At 34.9% G+C, this 7,961-nt stretch overlaps 1 long non-coding RNA gene across 3 annotated transcripts in view; it reads left to right on the top strand.

Annotated features, from left to right (window-relative positions):
• The first annotated feature begins 973 nt into the window (after positions 1-973).
• LOC141554356 (uncharacterized) overlaps positions 974-7,961 on the top strand; it is a 44,028-nt gene continuing 37,040 nt past the window's right edge. For 2 of the 3 annotated variants that reach the window (XR_012485846.1, XR_012485848.1), the window contains exons 1-2: positions 974-1,124; positions 6,475-6,878. This is a non-coding gene — a long non-coding RNA (uncharacterized LOC141554356). The remainder of the gene's footprint in view (positions 1,125-6,474; positions 6,879-7,961) is intronic. The other variant, XR_012485847.1, reaches the window with a different exon arrangement.

The raw sequence follows: 7,961 nt of genomic DNA, 5'->3' as shown, positions 1-7,961 counted from the left end.
AATTTCAGTCAGATATATACAAACTTTTCAATGTCCAGGGAAACCAGGTGGTGTGGATAGAGTGAGGGAATCAAGAAGACCTGAGTTCAATTCCAGCTTCACTTACAACATGATCCTAGTCACTTAACTTTTTCAGTTTTCTCCTCTGTAAAATGATCTGGAGAAGGAAATGGCTAACCACTTCAGTATGTTTGCTTAGTAAACCTCAAAAAGAGTAATGAATAATTGGACAAGATTGAACAACAATTTCCAAGGTTCCAATCAAAAACTTGACTGTGCTTCTTAGCTTCCAGATCAACATAAAAGGACTATAAAGTCCTGCTAGGTTTCTGCCTGCTTACATCTCAGAGCCACTAGAAGCCAGATTTTTGTGAGATAATTTGTGGAATCTATTTTCCAGCTTCCGTGGAACCCCTTGGTTTTCCTCCTTTGAACTTTCAGTAATTATAGATTGGTTTTGTTGTGTTCACTCACCCTACAAAACACATACATACACACAATGAAAATCCTAAATTTGTTTTGTATCTAACTCCTTCTCTGAATAATTTAACTGTAAAAAAATTTAAATACATAGGATTGTAATTATGTGATTATATAATCTATGTTGAAATATGTAATCTATATTGAAATATAAATTTAGATGTACATATTTTCAAAGTAATTCAAAGTTAAGAATTCTTTTAAAATTTGGAGCAAAGTAATTCCACTCCCGCCCCCAGCCTGCAAACAAACAAACAGACAAATACAAAAAAGAACCTGGACATTCCCTAAAGCACTGAAAGCCCAAGCCCGGCAGAAATACGTGGGAAGGACTGGGGCAAGAACCCATTGCAGCCAGAAGGCAAGAGAGAACACCTGCGGCCAAATCACGTGGTGGGAAGTACAAGTGTGACCAAAGTACGGGCGAAATACACGTGCAGCAGGAGTTGGAGCAGTATATACCTGTGGGCAGGCGGCAGAATCCTATTGTGATTTCAGCTGGGCGAAGAAGAGATGTAAGTAAATTAAAGAAGATTATGCCGGCTGACTTGCCCTGGCGTTCCTGGCTAAAGCTGTAAGGAGTGGAAGTTGAGCCACAGAGAGAGTGGGCTTGGAGGGAGCCGGGGTGGAACACGAAGTGGCCGGTAAGACCAAAGCCTCGGGCAGCGCTGCCTCCTGGGGTTAGACCTCTTTCCTTGTACTTCTCTGTTAGAACTTCTATTCTATGCCTTCATTCACTTCGTATCTCGCACCTCTATTTGGGGCTTTGTGTTGCTTTAAATTTAATTTGTCCCTTTGTACACGAATCCCTTGTTATTATTTTTTCTACGTTCCTCCTTTTGCCCTTTTCCCCGCTTTTCGAGTTCCTCCTGCCTCTCTATGTTTTCTCTCCCTCTCCACATTAGAGAATTAAATAGCTCTATAAAAGAGTTAACACTTTCCCAAATTAGAAAATTTTGCTGCTCAGAAGACATGGCTCCTTTTTTCCAGGTAAAAGGAAATCAAGGTTAATTGAGGGCAGTGATAAGGCGCTCTACTTGCTTAGATGATTAAAAAACAAAAAACAAAAAAACCTTGTTTCCTTCTCTGTGGGGTTTGGAGGAAGGGCGTCTTTGACTAACTTGTAAAACTGTATTCTCGCATTTAAAATGATCCGTGGTCGTGTACGTCTGTATGTTGCAAATGAGTAATTGTATCCATAAATTTGAATATATGTAGCATGGGTAATTGCATTTGTATTTAGAGTTCTTGTATTCCCACTTAGAAAACGTGCCTCAGTCAGGCGGTACTGGAGGCCAGGAATGGTGGCTGTTTGTGGCTCTGGACAGTTCATGAAAGCTCTAGAGCTAAGTAAGGATCGGAGTTAGATGAAGCAAATTGTCTCCCATTGGGAGGAAGAATTAATTATCTAATTGTCCCTTCTAAAGAATTGGTGGATCCACAAGTAGAAGGGATCTTGGAGACTCTTGGGTTCCTCACTTCCCCCCCACCCCTTTCTGTTGAGAAATGGAGAACAAAGTGATGAGTGATTTGCCCCCTTTGACACAGAGAGTAAATGTGTGTGGAGTAAGGTATGGTGAAGAACTTACAGATTAAGCACATATTGATCAGAGACTGCTAGCTAATGTAAAATCAGGCCTATAGGCCCCAGTCCCATGAAGGCCTAGGCTGCATTCCTTTGCCCAAATAGGGATTAACCTATACGTGGCCGAAGAAGCTATAAATCACATTGCCTGCTGCATTCCACTGACCAAATATGACCAATCACAACCTATGGAGGGTGGGATTTTGAAGGTTCTTTGTCTGAAATGTATAAAAGTCATGAGCATCTTCAAGGGAGTGGCTCTCTCCTGCTGTGAATCTGGCTCACAGACCAGGATGGAGTCCGCTTCTCGAGATTCTAATAAATAATTCTGTTTTGCTATGAGCGATCTCTGAGTAGTCATTTTTGGATAGGATTTTCTATTCCCTCACAAATGGAACTTGGATTTTTTTGAAACCCAGTGTTGAATGCCAAATCTGGAGCTCTCCAAGCTGCCCCACTTTGGGGGGATTCCCCTCCCCCAAAAGCAGTTCTGGTTTTTGGTCTTCTCTTCCCTAAGCCCCTTCCTTAAAAAAAGAGAGAGAGAGAATATAATATAGGGGTTGCACTCCCAACCCCTATGTTATGTACTTATTGGAAGGAAAAAACTTGAAGCCTAAATTTTCTAGGCACAAAAGGAAAAAGTGGAAATCAATGGAAGAGACTCTGATGTTGAGAAAGATTGAAGGCTAAGGGATAAAGGGATAGGGTAGAAGATGAATAATGTCTGAAGCAATGGAGGTGAACAGAGGTTTTGTGGAGAAGAGATGGGCTTGGTGTGCTTTGGTCCATGGAAACACAGATGGGATGTGACCTTTGCAATTTAGGTTCTAATACATTAGTGGTTTTAACTGGTGCCTGACTAGAAATAATTCTAGGATTTGAGGAATTGAGTTTCTGGTGAAATGCTTTGCTATATCCCTATGTCTTAAAGAAAATTTATTAAAATTGTTCCACTTGACAGCTATTTGACTAGGCTAGTTACTTGTTTCCTCAGAAGACTGAGATGGTAGCATCTATTCCAGAGTTATCAGGAGGATCAAAACAGATGAAGCAAATGGTTTTGCAAGTCTTAATTCTACGTAATTTTTGATATTAATTAAGTCAGTTATTCAGTATTTGAATTTTGTAGAATTTAGGACTTATCTGCAGACCTAGGATACTATAGTCACATGCGAAGTCACTACAGGGAGTTTTTTGAGTTTTGCAATCTCCTTTCCAAGACCCTTCTACTTCAGCAGACTTATGAAGGAAAGCAGCTGTGTAAAAGTGACAGTTTTAAGGAATTTGGTCTGGGAATGCCCCTAAACATGAGTGCAAACCTAGTCCTATTTTGAAGAAGGAATGACTTTCCCTCTAGCTCTTATATGAGTGCAGAAGTACAATGTGTCCTCTGATGAACTGAATGACTTTCAGATTTCCAGAGACCATACCTAAACAGAAAATTTGGCTTTGAAATATAAGAATCAGAAGAAACCTAAGAAGGTAGTTGGAAAAGCTAATCATAAGATATTTAATGTTATTAAACTTATTGTCTTAAATGGGAAAATGATCAAATTCCTACAGAAGGGGTGAATATTTCTGCCTTTCTGTATTTGATTGTGAGGTTTTTATGTCTTAAAATTTGACCATCTTAGGGCATAAAAGCCTCACAATCAAATGCAGAAATGCAGAAATAGTAAATGCAATAAAAATTATATGTAGTAAAGGGCTGTGGAAAAATAAACCAAAAATTAATTGGAAACTGAATAATCTAATCCTAAACAATGGGTGGATGAAACAACAAATCAGACACAATCGATAATTTCATCCAAGAGAATGACAATGAAATAATGTACAAAATTTATTGGATGCAGCAAAAACAGTTCTAATGGGAAATTTTATCTCTAGATACTTACATGAATGAAATGGAGAAAGAAAAGATCAATGAACAGGACATGCAACCAGAAAAAGCTAAAAAACAAAACAAATTTAACAACCCCCAATTAAATACCACATTTGAAATTCTGAAAATAAAAAAAAAAATAAGAAAATTGAAAATAAGAAAACTATTGAACTAATAAAACTAAGTTGGTTTCATGAAAAACCCCAATAAAATAGATAAAGCTTTACTTAATTTGATTAGGAAAAAGGAAAGAGAACCAAATTACAGTATAAAAATGTAAAGGGTAAACTTCCCACCAATGAAGAGGGAGTTAAAGCAATAATTAGCTATTTTGCCCAACTGTATGCCAATAAATCTGATAATCTAAGTGAAGTGATGGATACTTATAGATTCCCATATATAGGCATTTTAGAAAAAGAAATTGAACAAATGATTAACTCCCTAAGAAAAAATATCCAGGGCCAGAAGGATTTACAAGTGAATTCTACCAAAAATGTAAAGAACTATTATTTCAATACTATACAAACTATTTAGCAAAATAATGGAAGGAGTCATCCTACCAAATTCCTTTTATGACAAATGGTGCTGATCCCCAAATCAGCAAGAGTCAAAACAGAGGAAAATTATAGGCCAAATTTCCCTAATGAATGAATATTGGTGCAAAAATCTCAAATAAAATATCAAAGATGACAGCAATTTATTACCAGCATAAAACACTGTAACCAAGTAAGATTTATGCCAACACTACATGTCTGGTTCATTATCAGGAAAATTATTAGCATAATGAACTATATCAGTAACCAAACTAACAGAAATCTGATGATTAAATCAATAGAGGCAGGAAAAGCCTTTGACAAAATCCAACACCCATTCCTATTAAAAGTAATGGAAAGCATAGAAATCAATGGAGTTTTACTTAAAATGAGTGGCATCTATCTAAAACCATCAGCATGTATTATATGTAATGGGGATAAACTAGAAGCATTCCCAGTAAGATCAGGGGTGAAACAAGATTGCCCACTATTACCACTATTTTTAGTATTTAGTAATTACTACTCAGTAATATTATTAGAAATCTTAGCTTTAGCAATAAGAAAAATAAATCAAAGGAATTGGAGTATAGATAATGAAGGAACAAAATTATCATTCTTTGTGGATGATATAGTATACTTAAAAGAATTGTAAAGAATCAACTTAAAAACTATTAGAAACAACTTTAGCAAAATTGCAGGATATGAAATAAACCCACATAGATTATCAACATTTGTGTTACCAAAAAAACATCAAGAGATAAATTCCATTTAAAATAATTATAGCTGATATAAAATACTTGGGAGTCTACCTGCTAAAACAAAGCTAGGAACTATATGAACACAATTGCAAAACTTTTCACACAAAGAATTTGGATCTAAACAACTGGAAGAATATTAAGTGCTTGTAGGTAAACCAAGCTAATATAATAAAAATTACAATTATATCTAAATTAATCTACTTGTTCAGGGCCACAAACTGCTAAGACATTACTTCATAGAGTTAAAAAAGTAATAGCAAAATTCATCTGGAAGAACAAAAGATCAAGAATTTCAAGGGAATTAATGAAAATAAAATGTGAAGGAAGCTAGGCTATAACTTACCAGACCTAAAACTGTATTATAAAGACTGTCATCAAAACAGACCTAAAACTGTATTATAAAGAAACTGTCATCAAAACAATTTAGTACTGGCTAAGAAATTAATGTATCAGTGGAATAGGTTAAGTTCACAAGACATAATAACCAATTACTATAGTAATCTAGTATTTGATAAACCCCAAAACTCCAGCTTTTGGGATAAGAACTCATTATTTGACAAATTGCTGGGAAAATTGGAAAATAGTATGGCAGAAACTAAGTATTGACCAACATCTAATACGATATACAAAGACAAGGTCAAAATGGGTTCATGATTTAAACATAAAGGGTTGATATTATAAGCAAATTTAGAAAAGGGATAATTTAACTCTCAAATCTGTAGAGAAAGAGGGAGTTTCTGACCCAAGAACTGGACAAGTTTGACATTCAAAATGAATAATTTTGATTATATTAAATTAAAAAGCTTTTGTAAAAACAAAACCAATGTAGCCAAGATTAGAAGGGAAGCAGAAAAACTGGGGAAAATTTTTTACATTCAAGGTTTTTGATAGGCCTCATTTCTAAAATATATAGAAAATTGACTCAAATTTATAAGAATACAAGCCATCCCTCAATTGATAAATGGTCAAAGACAGACTTGTTTGGGTTGAAGGTAGTAATTTTTGTTAAAATAGACAAGAAAAATCCCCCTGAATCCATATCTAAAATTGGATTCTTTATGATCCTTGATCTTGAAGTATGTATTGAGTGATAGGATCAGTAGTTTAAAGTGTGCTATGTGCATGATACATTATATTGCACACTTTGTTTCTCCAACAATGTCTTAACAGTGCCCATTTTCTCACAATGCCTTTAATATTCACTTCTAACAATTGTAATTTTTGTTCATTTTACAGGGTATGAGATGGAACTTAAGCTTAGTAATTATCTTTGTCAGAAACACTATTGGATTTGTGAATATTTTTTTTTGACCAACTGAAAGATTCCAAGATGAAAACTCGGCCAAGTTTCAAACTTCCAGATTGAGAAAATATTATAAGTAACATAAGGGAAACATGTAACTACACTTAACTGAGGATAATGAAAGATTTATTAGCAGCTTCTACATGAAGATAATAATGCTTTGGACATTTTCAAAGAGCAAAAGAGCCAAGATTGTAATCAATAATAACTTACCAAGCAAAACTGAGTATAATCCTGAACAGAGGAAAATATGGACATTTAAAGTAGAAAAAATCTTACTTGTGATGGACCAGGACTTCAATAGAAAATTTGATATCTAAAATCCAGGACAATCAAGGTAAAAATAGATCAGGCATAAGAGACTCAATAAGATCAAATTGTTGACATATCAGAATTCTTAAATCTGTCATAATAGTTTGAAAGAAAGGTGTGAGCTTTATAATGAGTTGATTCTAAAATAAATAAATGAAATTAGGTAGGGAGAAGTAAAGAGGAGCTGAACATTGTACAAATGAAGCATGGAAGGAAGAACTGGTTACAAAGAAGGTGGGGGTGGAAGGTTGGTAGTGGTCTACCCTTCCTTATTCTTCTCATCAGTATTGTCTTAAAGAGAAAATATCTAGGTATAAGGCCACTAGATTTTATAGAGGTCATGGCAGTGGGATAGATGTGGTCAACTTAAAGAATAGGAACAAATTTTTAAGAGGTGTACATCAAGGAGGTAGGAGTAATTTGGAATCAAAAGTAGAGGAATTTTTATGGATAGGAAAAGTCTCATATGAAATATGTGAAGAACTTGATAATTTGATAAAATGTCATATGAACGGGCATTTTTCAAAGATATTAAAATTAGTCATATGAAAAGACTCTAAATCATTGACTAGAAAAATGCAAACAACCTTGAAATTTCTTATTGGTTATCAGATTGGCTGAAATGATAGGAGAAAACAAATGTTAGAGGAGATATAAAAAATTGAGACACTTTTTTTTTTTTTTTTTTTTTGGTAGAATGTGAACTGATGCAACCATTTGGAGAGCCATCTGGAATTAGGCCTAAAGAGTTATTAAAACTGCCTATACCTTTTTTAACCAAGTAATATTGCTAGACTAGTAGGTCTGTTCCAAAGATGATGGAGGGGAAAAAGCCTATGTCTTCAAAAATATTCATTAGCATCTTTTTGAGGTTACAAAAAAATGAAAATTGCAAGGATGCCTGTCAATTGGGGAATGGCTAAAGTTGTGGTATGGGATTAGGATGGAATATCGACTATAAGAAATGAGTTCTATCTTGGAAAAATAGACTTGCACAAAACAGTGAGCAAAACAAAGTATTGTATACGTTAATAGTATATGTCAGGTGTTATGTCCTTTGTAGGCAATTTGTATGGTAATGGCTCTGTTCACACAGAAAAGTGACATA

This window comes from Sminthopsis crassicaudata, chromosome 1 (assembly GCF_048593235.1).
Source record: "Sminthopsis crassicaudata isolate SCR6 chromosome 1, ASM4859323v1, whole genome shotgun sequence".
Classification (NCBI taxonomy): domain Eukaryota; kingdom Metazoa; phylum Chordata; class Mammalia; order Dasyuromorphia; family Dasyuridae; genus Sminthopsis; species Sminthopsis crassicaudata.
Note: the sequence above shows the minus strand (reverse complement) of the source record. Positions and strands in the feature narration are given on the sequence as shown.